Source organism: Orycteropus afer, unplaced genomic scaffold, assembly GCF_000298275.1.
Source record: "Orycteropus afer afer isolate SDZICR_OR568_19922 unplaced genomic scaffold, OryAfe1.0 scaffold00007, whole genome shotgun sequence".
NCBI classification, from domain to species: Eukaryota; Metazoa; Chordata; class Mammalia; order Tubulidentata; family Orycteropodidae; genus Orycteropus; species Orycteropus afer.
In genome coordinates, this window is record NW_006921594.1 from 3,350,641 (window position 1) to 3,362,688 (window position 12,048).

The window sequence follows — 12,048 nt, forward strand, 5'->3', positions numbered from 1 at the left end:
CAGAAGGAAGATGGGGCAATCTACTTCCGTAGTGATACTGCCTCAGAAACCCAAGGAGGGGTCGCTATGAGTTGGGTCTGACTCGATGGCACATAACAACAACAACACTATGTACAAGATTTGCTATCTACTGGACGTACAGAAATAAAAGACACTCTCTACTGCCTGTATAAGCTAAGTATACAGTAAATATGCTTTCAAATAAATGATATGCCCAGAAGCCAAGAATAGATTATAAATTAAAATGCGATATTGTTTAAGCAAAACCAAGCATAGGTGACACCTACATAGAATCATGGCTATCTGCCATGTGAAAGTACTATTTATCTATGGGGCAGGTAGGAAGCATGACACAAGGTCTGAGTCACAACCAAATTCTCTTCTGAGTTTCTCATGAAATACAAAAATAATTCACAGATCCTAAAGAGCTGATTAATATATTTAATTTTTCTATTTCTTATTTAAAAAAATTACTAGAAGTAAACAATTTTCATAGCATTTAAATTTGAAAAAAATAAGCTCATCAAGTTGACGATCTCACTTTTCTTAGCGTATTCAGTAAAACTAACAAAAAAAACTTCCATGCTAATTAGATTTCATTAAAATAATTGTTCATTCTTATCATGTTATTTTAATATTTCATTAAATATTAAAGTAGTATAAACCTTAAGACATGTCAGTATATGCTACCATGGTGAGGAAACTGAATAATAAATTTCCAAAATAACATAAACAAATGGCTACTATTTCCAGTAAGTTATAGAAAAGAGACGATCGTACAATAAGCTTACTACCATTGTGTGGTGAATAGGGTAAAGTGATCAAAATTGGGGTGGGGAGAAAGCAATTCAGGCAATAAAGTAACAGTATGAATTCCAACTCAAAGGTCAAAAACTTTACAGCCTTAGGCAGTAATAAGTTAAAAACAAACTCCTGGGTGAAATAAGTTCCACAGAGGTTGAAATGGGCTCTAATTCAGCAGAAGCTCAAAAAATTCATAAATCAATCAATGGGAGTTCTTTCAAAAAAACACTGCAGTACACTCCCCACTCCAACATTTCATTGTGATTTGGAAGTTTACAGAGAAAACTGGTTTTCCACTCAACAGTTCCTACACATTGTATTTCATGACATTGATTGCAATCAGTCCTCACAATGTAACAGCTCTCTTCCCACTTCCTCCTAGCGTTTTTCTGTCTCCATTTGTCCTTCTTTCCTATCCCTTTCTGCCTTCTAAGCCTTGTTCCTGGGCAAATGCTGACTGTTCCAAGGAGTGAGTACCTCCCTGATGCTACCATTCACCCCATAGATCTATCTATAGTTTGGCTGAAATCTGAACTCCAGGAGTGAGCTCAGTTCCAGGTTTGAGAGGTGTCTGAAGGTTCTATTTCAGGGGCTCCACCATTTCTAACAGACTAGTAAGTCTGCTCGTTTTGTGATTTTTGAGTTGCATTCCACATTTTTCTCCCAATTTATCCAGGATCTTCTATTATGATTCCAATCAGAGTGGTAACCAGGCACCAACTAGTTCTACTGGTATCAAAGTAGAAGAGGCTGGGGGTTTGTATGTTCCGTTAGTCCTTTGGAATAATTGTTTCCTTGTGTCTTTGATTTTCTTCACTCTTTGTTCCAGACAGGGAAAGACCAATAGTTGCATCTTAGATAACCACATATAAGCTTTTAAGATCCCAGTCACTACTCACCAAGGTAGGATGTTGAACATTATCTTTGTGGACTACGTTACGCCAACTGACCTCAATGTCTCCTTAGACTATGGACCCAATGACTCATTTCCACAAGGTGTTTGGTTATGGCTAAGAAGTTTTCATAACTTTGCCCCCTGTATGCTCTACTGTTGTTGTTGTTGTTATGTGCTGTCGAGTCAGACATGATTCACAGCGACTCTTCCTTGGGTTTCCAAGGCGGTATCAGTATGGAAGTAGGTTACCCAACCTTCCTTCTGAGAAGTGGCTGGTGGATTTGAACCACCAGCCTTCTGGTTAGCAGTCAAGTGCCTTGTATGTTTGCAGCACATAAAAAATACAAATTTGTTTCAAATTCTTCATTGTAGCCAGACACCTAAGCCTTAAAAAAAATGCATCACATTTAAAAAGTGCTTTGTTTTCTTTTCTTTTCCATTCACTCATTCCTCTGCACCTCCTTTTCCCCTCCTTTCCTCTGTACTTGTGTGAGAAATTGGTAAGGTCATCTTCCTTTCAATGCTGACTAACAGTTGTCTTTGCTAAAACAGATGCCATGTTTAAGATCAGCATTTAGGATACTCAGAAAATATCCTTAGTTCTGTATTTTCTTGCCTCTTTTATTGTCAGTGACAAGGAAAGTAGTGACATTCTAAGCACAGTAACAGAGGTACTCGAGTCAGCAAGCATGGTTTGGAGAAGCAAGTACACAACAAAGAAATGTGGATGGAAGTGACTCTACAGCTGAATTTCTGATGCTCAAGGTGCTTTGTGCATCCCTTCTCAACCTGGAAGAAATGTGACTCAAGCAATTGAGAGAGCCAAAATACACTCTCAGGAAAGTACCAACTTTTGTCTTTTCAACTATATAAAAAGAACTTAGGAGGATGCAAGAAAGGGGAGAAAATTTATTAAACTCTGCATGCATGCACTGCCGTCGAGTCAGATCCAACTCACAGTGACCCCTCCTTGGGTTTCCGAGGCAGTATCACTACAGAAGTAGATTGCCCAACCTTTCTTCCGAGGAGTGGCTGGTGGGTTTGAACCACAGGCCTTCTGGTTAGCAGTCAAATGTGTCTATGTCAACAATTTTGGAGTCCTTCAGTGGCCCAAGTGGTTAAGCACTTAACTATTAACGGAAAGGCTGGTGGTTTGAATCCACTCAGATGTGCCTTGGGAGACAGGCCTCTACTTCTGAAAGGTCAAAGCTATGAAAACTCCATGGAGATCAGATGTATTCTTAAACATACTGGGCCATTATAGGTTAAAATCAACTCAACAACTAATTTGGTTAGGGTTTTTATCCACAATTTTGGATATTGATTTAGCATCTCCATTATTTACTTTGACTTCCAAACTATCCCCTAGAATTGTTGGATTAATAGGGACTTATTTATGTATCAGGGTACAGTGTGTTTTTAAAAGCAAAGGCAAATAGCTCTCATGTAGAATATTTATCTACAAAATCTTCTGAAGTATATTTAAAGAAACATGCCTCATACATGGTTAGAAAAAAATATAATAATTATCTGTTTATGTCCATGCTACATCACAGAATGAGATAATTAATCTTTCAGTGAGACAAGTATAATTAGAAGCATTCTGGAGAAGCTGGTAATCTCTGTACTGCATAATGAAAATTAAGACAAGTTGGGAAGAGAGACCTGTGACCTATTTCTGAAAAAATTGGCCAGTGAAAATCTAGATTTCTGTAGTAGAGACAGTGATTTTGAAGTTAAATCTCTTGATGAAGGAACTGTAGTTGGCAGAATTTCAAAACACTGGACTGCACTTTTCATAGAGGCATTTATAGATGCTGATAATTTTGGGATCCAATTCCCTCTAGACCTGGATGTTAAAATGAAAGCTGTGATGCTAGGCACATGTTTCCTCACTGACTTCATGTTTTCTGAAGGAAGCAGAAAACGAGAACAGAAATCAGGGGTGTGGTGGTGAATTTAGAGTTTCTGCAAAAAATTTGAAGTCTGCATATCCAAACGGAAAACTCAGTGGTATTTTTCTTTTTTTCCTTTCTCTAAATGATTTATAATGTATGAATTATACAGTGATGCCTGCCACTTTACTTTTCAAATTATAGTTTATTTTCTGATTACTGGCATATACATGTCTTTACATATTTTCTTTGAATGTTCATTGTGTATTGTTGAGAAAAGGCATATATCTTTATACATTTAGACATGATACTTATAAACAAACTGCTATGAGTTACCAAAAAAAAAAAAAGACAGGGAACTCAGGAGGTTTCTCTCGTTTCTAGTAGCTACCACCACCTCTTTGTGTGGCTGCTTGGGGCCTCTTACCTGGCTGAGCCACCAGAAGGAAGAGGAGAAAAGGAGGGTCGGTGGCCTTGCCTTCGCCTGCTCTCCAGCTCCTGGCTCCCTTAGGTGCCAGAAATGCCCTGGCAGAGGCCTTCTCCAGCCAAACCAGAAATGTCATCAGTGAATTTCAAGACCTATATTGATCAGTCATGCCAAGCTGCAGAGGATGTCTATTGTCTGCAGACGGACAAGCGAAGGTGTCTACTGTCTTGTCTATACATGGGCACCACTACCCTCGTATGGAACGCAAATGCAGTTTCAGGACAAGTATCCTTGAGAGAATTTTTTGAAATGTCTTCCAGTGAGTTCCAAATCAATGTGATAGACTGCCAACCTGTTCATGAGGAAGCCAGACCATAGTCCTTTTTGTTATTTGTGAGACAGTGAAGTTTGAGGGCAACAAACAGTGGTACTTCAACCAGAACTCACACTGACAGCCCAGGTCTCCTCCAGCAACATGGTGTGGAAGATTGCAAGTGACTGCTTCTGGTTCCAGGACTGGCCAACTAGTGGGGTAGGAAGGCCTCTTCACTTCACCTTAGCACTAGAGGATACAGACCTTGAGATGTCAGGGCACAGGTTCATTCCTGTTGTTCCACAGACACTGTGGACTAGCGGGCCAAGGTGGGACACTTCCACATTTGCTCCAGGCCTAGAAGCTCCTTTTTTGAATATACATTGTTTGTCATAGCTGACTTTTAAGAATATCAAATTTTCTATTCTTTTATTTGCCCTGTAGAAACTATGGTTTTGGAAATTCTGAAAAATAAAAGAAGACAATCATGATTCTTTAAAAAAAAAAAAAAGAACATTGTCTGATATATGCTAGAATATGAACCCCTCAGGTCAGAAGACACTCAAAATATGACTGAGGAAGAGCTGCTTCCTCAAAGTAGAGTTGACCTTAATGACATGGATGGAGTAAAGCTTTTAGAACCTATATTTACTGATGTAGCACAATTCACAATGGGAATACAGATGCAAATATCCATCAATAATTTGAATATGGCATGCAAAAATATAAATTGAAGAAAAGTGGAAGTTGTCAAAAGTGAAATGGAACACTTGAAAACTGATAACCTAGGATTTAGTGATGAGCTCTGGTAGCGTGTGTAGTGCCTAAGGCATTTGACTGATAACCAGAAAGCTGGTGGTTCAAACCCACCAGTCACTCCTCAGAAGGAAGGTTGGGCAATACACTTCCGTAGTGATACTGCCTTGGAAACCCAAGGAGGGGTTGCTGTGAGTCGGGTCCGACTCCACAGCACCAAACAACAACAAGAACAACAAGGATTTAGTGAGCTGAAATGGACAGTTATTGGTTATTTTGTGTTGGAAAATGATATGGTCTACTATGCTGGAACAGCAAATTTAGGAGGACTAACGTCACTTTATCATCAAAAGAATATTTCAAGATCTATCCTGAAGTATAATGCTGTCAGTGATTAAAACATGCATACATCTGCAGGGAAGACCAGTTAACACAACTATTATTCAAATTTATGCATCAACCACTAATGCCAAAGATGAAGAAGTAAGATATTTACCCACTTGATAATTCTGAAAATTATCAAACATGCAATCAAGTGCATTGATAATTTCTAGTTACTGGAATGCAAAAGTTGGAAACAAAGAAGGAAGATTAATAGTTAGAAAATATGGCCTTGGTGACAGAAACTATGCAGGAGACTGCATGATAGAATTTTGCAAGAACCACCACCAAAAACCAAACCAAAGTCACTACCATCAACTCAAATCCAACTCATAGCAACACCTCTTGGGTTTATGAGGCAGTATCTCTATGGAAGTAGATTGCCCAATCTTCCTTCTGAGGTGTGGCTGCTGGGTTTGAACTGCCAGTCTTCTGGTTAGCCATCAAATGCCCTAGGCACTACACCACCAGAGCTCCTCAACAGCATAAAAGGTGACTATAAATATGGGAATTGTGATATGGAATCCATGGGAGGCAAATCGACTACATTCATAGAAAAAGACAATCAAGAAGCTCATTATCACCAGTCAGAAGTAGGGCAGCTACAGAAAACACCAACAATTGCTCATATGCAAGTTCAAATTGAAGCTGCAGAAAATTAAAACGAGTCCATAAGAGTCAAAGTATGACCTCGAGTATCTCACCTGAATTTAGAGATTATCTCTAGAATAGATTGGATGCATTGAAAATGAACAACTGAAGAACTGACAAGTTGAGACTTGCTCTTGAACATAGTACGTAAAGTGAAATCAAGGAATGATACAAGCTGAACAGATTTCAAAAAGATGCTCAAGAAGATAAGGTACTATGTAGAAACAGGCAAAGATCTGGAGTTAGAATATCAAAAGGGAAGAACATGCTTAGCAAATCTCAAGCTGAAAGAACTGAAGAAAAATGCAAGCTTCTAGTTGGCATACTGAAGGATTCTATGGGTAAAAAGCTGAATAATGCAGCAAGCATCAAAGAAGGTAGAAGGAATAAGCAAACTGCCATAAAGAACTGGTCAACATTCAACCATCTAAGGAGGTAGCATATGTTCTGTTTACCTAGGGCCACTCTGGTAGCATAGTGGCTAAGGCACTTGACTACTAACCAGACGGCTGGCGGTTCAAACCCACTAGTCACTCCTCGGAAGGAAGGTTGGGCAATCCTACTTCCGTAGTGATACTGCCTCGGAAGCCAAAGGGAGCGTGTCTATGAGTCGGATCCGACTAAACAACTTTGAGTTAGTTTATACTTTCTCACTTACTTTATTTCAATGTTTCCAAATGTTTTTGAGCTAAAGAATAAATAACTCTTTCAATGAAACCTAAGTGAGGTGCCAATTAATAAAACATATAAAGTATTCCAGTTGAATCAGGTTCCAACTATGCAGTGCCACCATTACCTCTTTCCCTAGATACTCAGGAGCATTTCAAAAAGTCTTTGGTGTTCTACAGAGCATAATCTGAAATTACTGTTTTAGTTAACCAAAATAATGAGGTTAACTTAGTCTTAAGCATTAAGGTAACTCAAACTCCTGTCTTTCCATCCTAACATTCACTACTGTTTCTGTTGTTCACATCTTTGTTAATGGTAAAATTTTTAACAAGTAGGCCCTACTCTTCACTTTTCCATTGTTGTTGTTGTTGTTATGCACCGTCGAGTCGGATCCGACTCATAGCGACCCCTCCTTGGGTTGCCGAGGCAGTATCACTACAGAAGTAGATTGCCCAACCTTCCTTCCGATGAGTGGCTGGTGGGTTTGAACCGCCAGCCTTCTGGTTAGCAGTCAATTGCCTTAGGCACTATGCTACCAGAGCTCTCTTTACCATTAGAGCACTTTTATTAACTTATTTATTTTTTGCTTGTTATTGTTGTTTAGGTCAAAGTTTACAGAGCAAATTATTATCCCATTCAACAATTTATACACATGTTCTTTCATGACATGAGTTGCAATCTGCTCAATGTAACACCACTCTTCTCGCTTCCCCTCTGGGTTCATCATCTCCATTTGTCCTTCTTCCCTACCCCTTACTGCCTTCTGAGCTTTGTTTTTAGCTAAATGGTTCCTTTTGACCTCATGTGGTTGGCTCTGGTGGTGTAGTGCCTAAAGCATTTGAATGCTAACAGAAGGCTAGTGGTTCATGCCCACCAGCCACTCCTCGGAAGGAAGACTGGGCAATCTACTTCTGTAGTGATACTACCTTGGAAACTTGGATCTGACTCCATGGCAGTGAGTTTGAGTTTAGTCTTGGCTGACTGTTCTGAGGAGTAAATCCCACTCTGTTATCATCACTTGACAGGCCTGTCTATTGTTTGGCTAAAAGTTGATCCCCAGACTGGGTCCTGTTCCAGTCTTGAAGGGCGTCTAAGAGATAGGCCTTACTCTTACTTCTTGTCTGCTAAATGGTGTATCAAAAACAGCTTTCTTATTAAAATATTGTATTTTAATTTATCCCCCATTTACATTTTGGCCTGTTTTTCCTTTCCAATGTACATAATGTGGCTATGTTCCCATGTATAAAGTCTATATAATTCTTATCAAAATTCAATCTAGATTTTTTAATATATATAAGCCCATTTAAAAAGAATATGCAATAAAAGCTTCATTAATATCAAAATGAAATTCATATTTGAGATCCAGAAGGGAAATACAACTTTGAAATATGCAAAATTTGTAGTAAGGCATAACATTGATGGATGTGGCTAAGTCAAAGTGAGAATTTTTATTTTTCAGATAAATTTCAGTGATAAACTGAGGAAAGACCTAAATCAATGAAGACTTAATATCTAAAATATATACTCAAAGGAAATCAATAGGATAATGAGCACAAGTTCTTAAAAGGCAGTTCTCAGAAGGACAAGCCAGAATGGATTTCAAGTATAGTTTAAAATGCTAAAAATCACTAATAATTAGGAAGATACAAATTTAAAAATCGATGAAATACCACTTTGTCATCAAAATAGCTTAAATCTGAATGCTAGATATACCCAGTGCTATTAAGAATATAGAAATTTTGTTTACTTATAAGAGAAACATAAACAATACAGTTATTCTTTAAAAGAATTTGGAAGACCTAAAAATATGCCTTGCAATTGATTTGACAGAAAGTAACAAGAACATGCCTACATGTTCCATGGGGTTCCAAACCATTCTGTGGACACCTTTATTGTAGCATTTAGTTTATATTTCACTTCCATTTTTTGCTTCCATGTTTTCTCCCATATTTGATGCCCAATTTTAATGTCTCAAAGCTAATGTCAAAATCTGATAAATCAAGGAACACCAATAAGCATCTCATTTAGGGATATGTGTGCAAATAGTAGAAAGCTATTGACTGTGCAGCTGCACTAGGTGCTGGAAAGGTAAAAGGCGAGGATTCCTAGTTTTCATTTTAATAAGCCTTTGAAGAGTCCCATTGGGTTTATTAACTGTGCATGTATTTCTTTGATAAGGATCAAATTTAAATATGAAAGAAAAAGTTAATTTTAAAAATGAACAAAGAATATATTGTTACTGAAACAGCAACTGAAATACAGGTTTCCTTTAAATAAGCATATATTTTTGGAACTTAAATCTCAAGAAAATGAAAATACAAATGTGTCACAGATTACTGATCACAGTGATTATGATGATGGGGAACCAAATGATCCTTAATTATAGACTGAAAAACTCTATCAAGTCAAAACAAAACAAAATAGTAAAGCACTTTGCAGTGAGGCAGAATCAGAACCAGAAAGGCTAAATAAAATGCTCTTACACACATCCATTCACACACATTTACTGATCGCCTACTGTATCCAGATGCTGTGCCAGGCTCTGGGATAAAAACATAACCCTGCTCTCATGCAGTGAACAATGTATCAAAGAATATGTAAGGGATGAGTTCAACACTGTGCTGAGTGACATGGTATAGACAGGAACATTTCATTGTTTTCTCACTGAAAGGGAAGAAGTACATCATACCAAGTGTAAAGGTAAAACAAGTATCTTTTAAATTCTACTGCAAAACAGCATAATACAAAATTCTTAGCCTGGTAAATTTCATAAATTCAAAGAATATACTAAAAAACCTGGAGTAAATAAATAAAATGCATTTGTTATATGGCCTATAGTGTGTAACTGGTGGTCAAGAATAAAAATTACCCTAACCCTTTAAACACTGTTTTCATATTACATAGCACCTTAGAGAATGGTGAGAATCAAGAATTATTTTATTATGTCAAAACAAGCTAGAAAACTACAGACAAATGAAAATAGATAACTGTCAATTCCTTATGATGGCTGATTGTATAACCAACATTCAGGTGGACAGGAAACAGGCACCAACCCCCAGCAATGCAGCAAATTTATATAATTCCAGTTGTTGGGTAATGAGGATGTATCTAACAGGATAAAATAAATAATCATAGACTTCTTAGCAATAGGGGAAAGTATTTTTCAGGAGACAGATAATCCACAATTTACTGTATTCCTACCAATATTCAGAGGGATGACCATCACCTTACTATCATCATTTGTACAGATGCTGAAAATATCAAAAAAGGAAACAAAAATTGAAAAAGTTGGTCTGCAAAGGAAAAATGTGCAATTATTCAAAGACACCTGGAGTTATCACTACAATTTGCATCTAACTCCGATTAAACCAATGTGAGCTCCATAAGGGCAAGGATGTTTGTTTCCTTAATTGAGGGTTTCCAACTCAGTTCAGAATGGTTCAATCACGGCCAAGGAAGTTCAACCAGAACAGACCCAAATTTTTAAGCTTTGGGTGAGCCGGAGTGATAACCAGAACTGGGAAAATTACAGGTTGCAGCTCTGAAATGTAATCTATCTCTTAAGGCAGTGTACAATTTGCGTAGCAACCAAATCTCTTGCCCAGAGTGAGAAACAACAGTGCTCTGCTCCGAGATGGTGGCTGCCATGCTGCTTTGAACGTGTGTCTCTCTCTGCAGTTTCACTAATAATCCAATCTCCCACATGGGCTCCTGAAAGGACTCAATATGCCTCTTCCGAGACTTCCATTCCAGAGCTTCAATTAGTAATTCTTTCCATTAAAGTTATTCCAGTTCACTCAAATTTTTAAAATTCGGGTCTCTTCTGGTTTCACTTCCTAGGCCATAACTGAACCAATTTGAACCAGTTCAAAGCCCTAGTTTAAATTTACTCATGCATTCCATTAAACCTGACGACTGCCTGACACAGAATAGGCACATAGTGTTAGTGAATTGAATGAATTTATTCATCTGTAGACTTATCAACATGAAAGTGGACAGGCATGGAACTTAAAACGAACCTCTAGTTAGTACAAACCAGGATACAAATACCATTTTTAGGAAATTCTGATAAAAGCTTTAATTCATTGATTTTTCAAAAGAAGTAAGGTGAGAAAGCGCCAGCACCTTAATTTAACATGGCAAAATATTAACTTTATTTTTAATTTAAAATAAATGGAGCATATATGTTTTGCAATTTGAGTATAGAACATTGTTTTGAAAGTTTGAAAAACACTCATTTAATCTATACTTTAAAAATGTAAGATCCTAAGCTGTGATAATTACAAATAAAACCATAATATATTTGTAACTGCATGTGATGCAAAGTTATGTAGCATTTATAAACATATTCATATAAATACTAATTATAGCTGATCTATGTAAGATTTATTCTATGAGTTTGGTTCTCAAATTATTCTCTCTCATCTTTATGAAGTACTGAGATAAGAAGAGATCCTTCAGAATTACTAAAGAGAGGCACTTCAATTACCAATAAAACCTTACATTCATTATCTTTTATGATTTACTGAGCAAACCATATAAGCACTATCTCTATAGAATGGTCCTATGCAAGACTTAATCTCATTTCATTGAACCACCCCCAAATTAATGCCACAGAGACTAAGAAAGTGGAGCAAATGATGCTTCAAGTGTCTACCTCATCTTTTACAAACCATTAAGGAAGTATATTCAGAGAAAGTGAGCTGAAGTAAACATGCACTATGAAAACAACCCGACCCACAATGAAAGTTAAGTTTCCTGAAATCATGGGCCCATTTCAAAAGATATTTATTTAGGGTAGGACAATCTTATTTTTAGTCACCACTGGCATTTATAAATTTGTTTCCTGCTTTAAATTGTAAATACCTATATTTTATTGGCAGGTTCAGCCAGAGTAAGTAAAAATCAAAATTAAATCAATAAGCAGGTTAAAATTGTTAAGACAAAGTAAACAGACAGTTATTAGAGGAAAGAGTAACTGTAGGACAATTAATGTAACATTCTGCCACCATGAACTTCACTCACAATAAGTGAAAGAGCTGCCTGGTAGACCTGTGTAAAAATGTATTACCATATTTAGACAAATTTCAAATTTCACAAAAGACTTCTTTTTTTCACTACAATCAGTGTAATTACTGAACACCTACAAATGGGAGCTCTGGTAGCATAGTGCCTCAGGCACTTGACTGCTAACCAGAAGGCTGGCAGTTCAAACCCACCAGCCACTCCTCAGAAGGAAGATGGGGCAATCTACTTC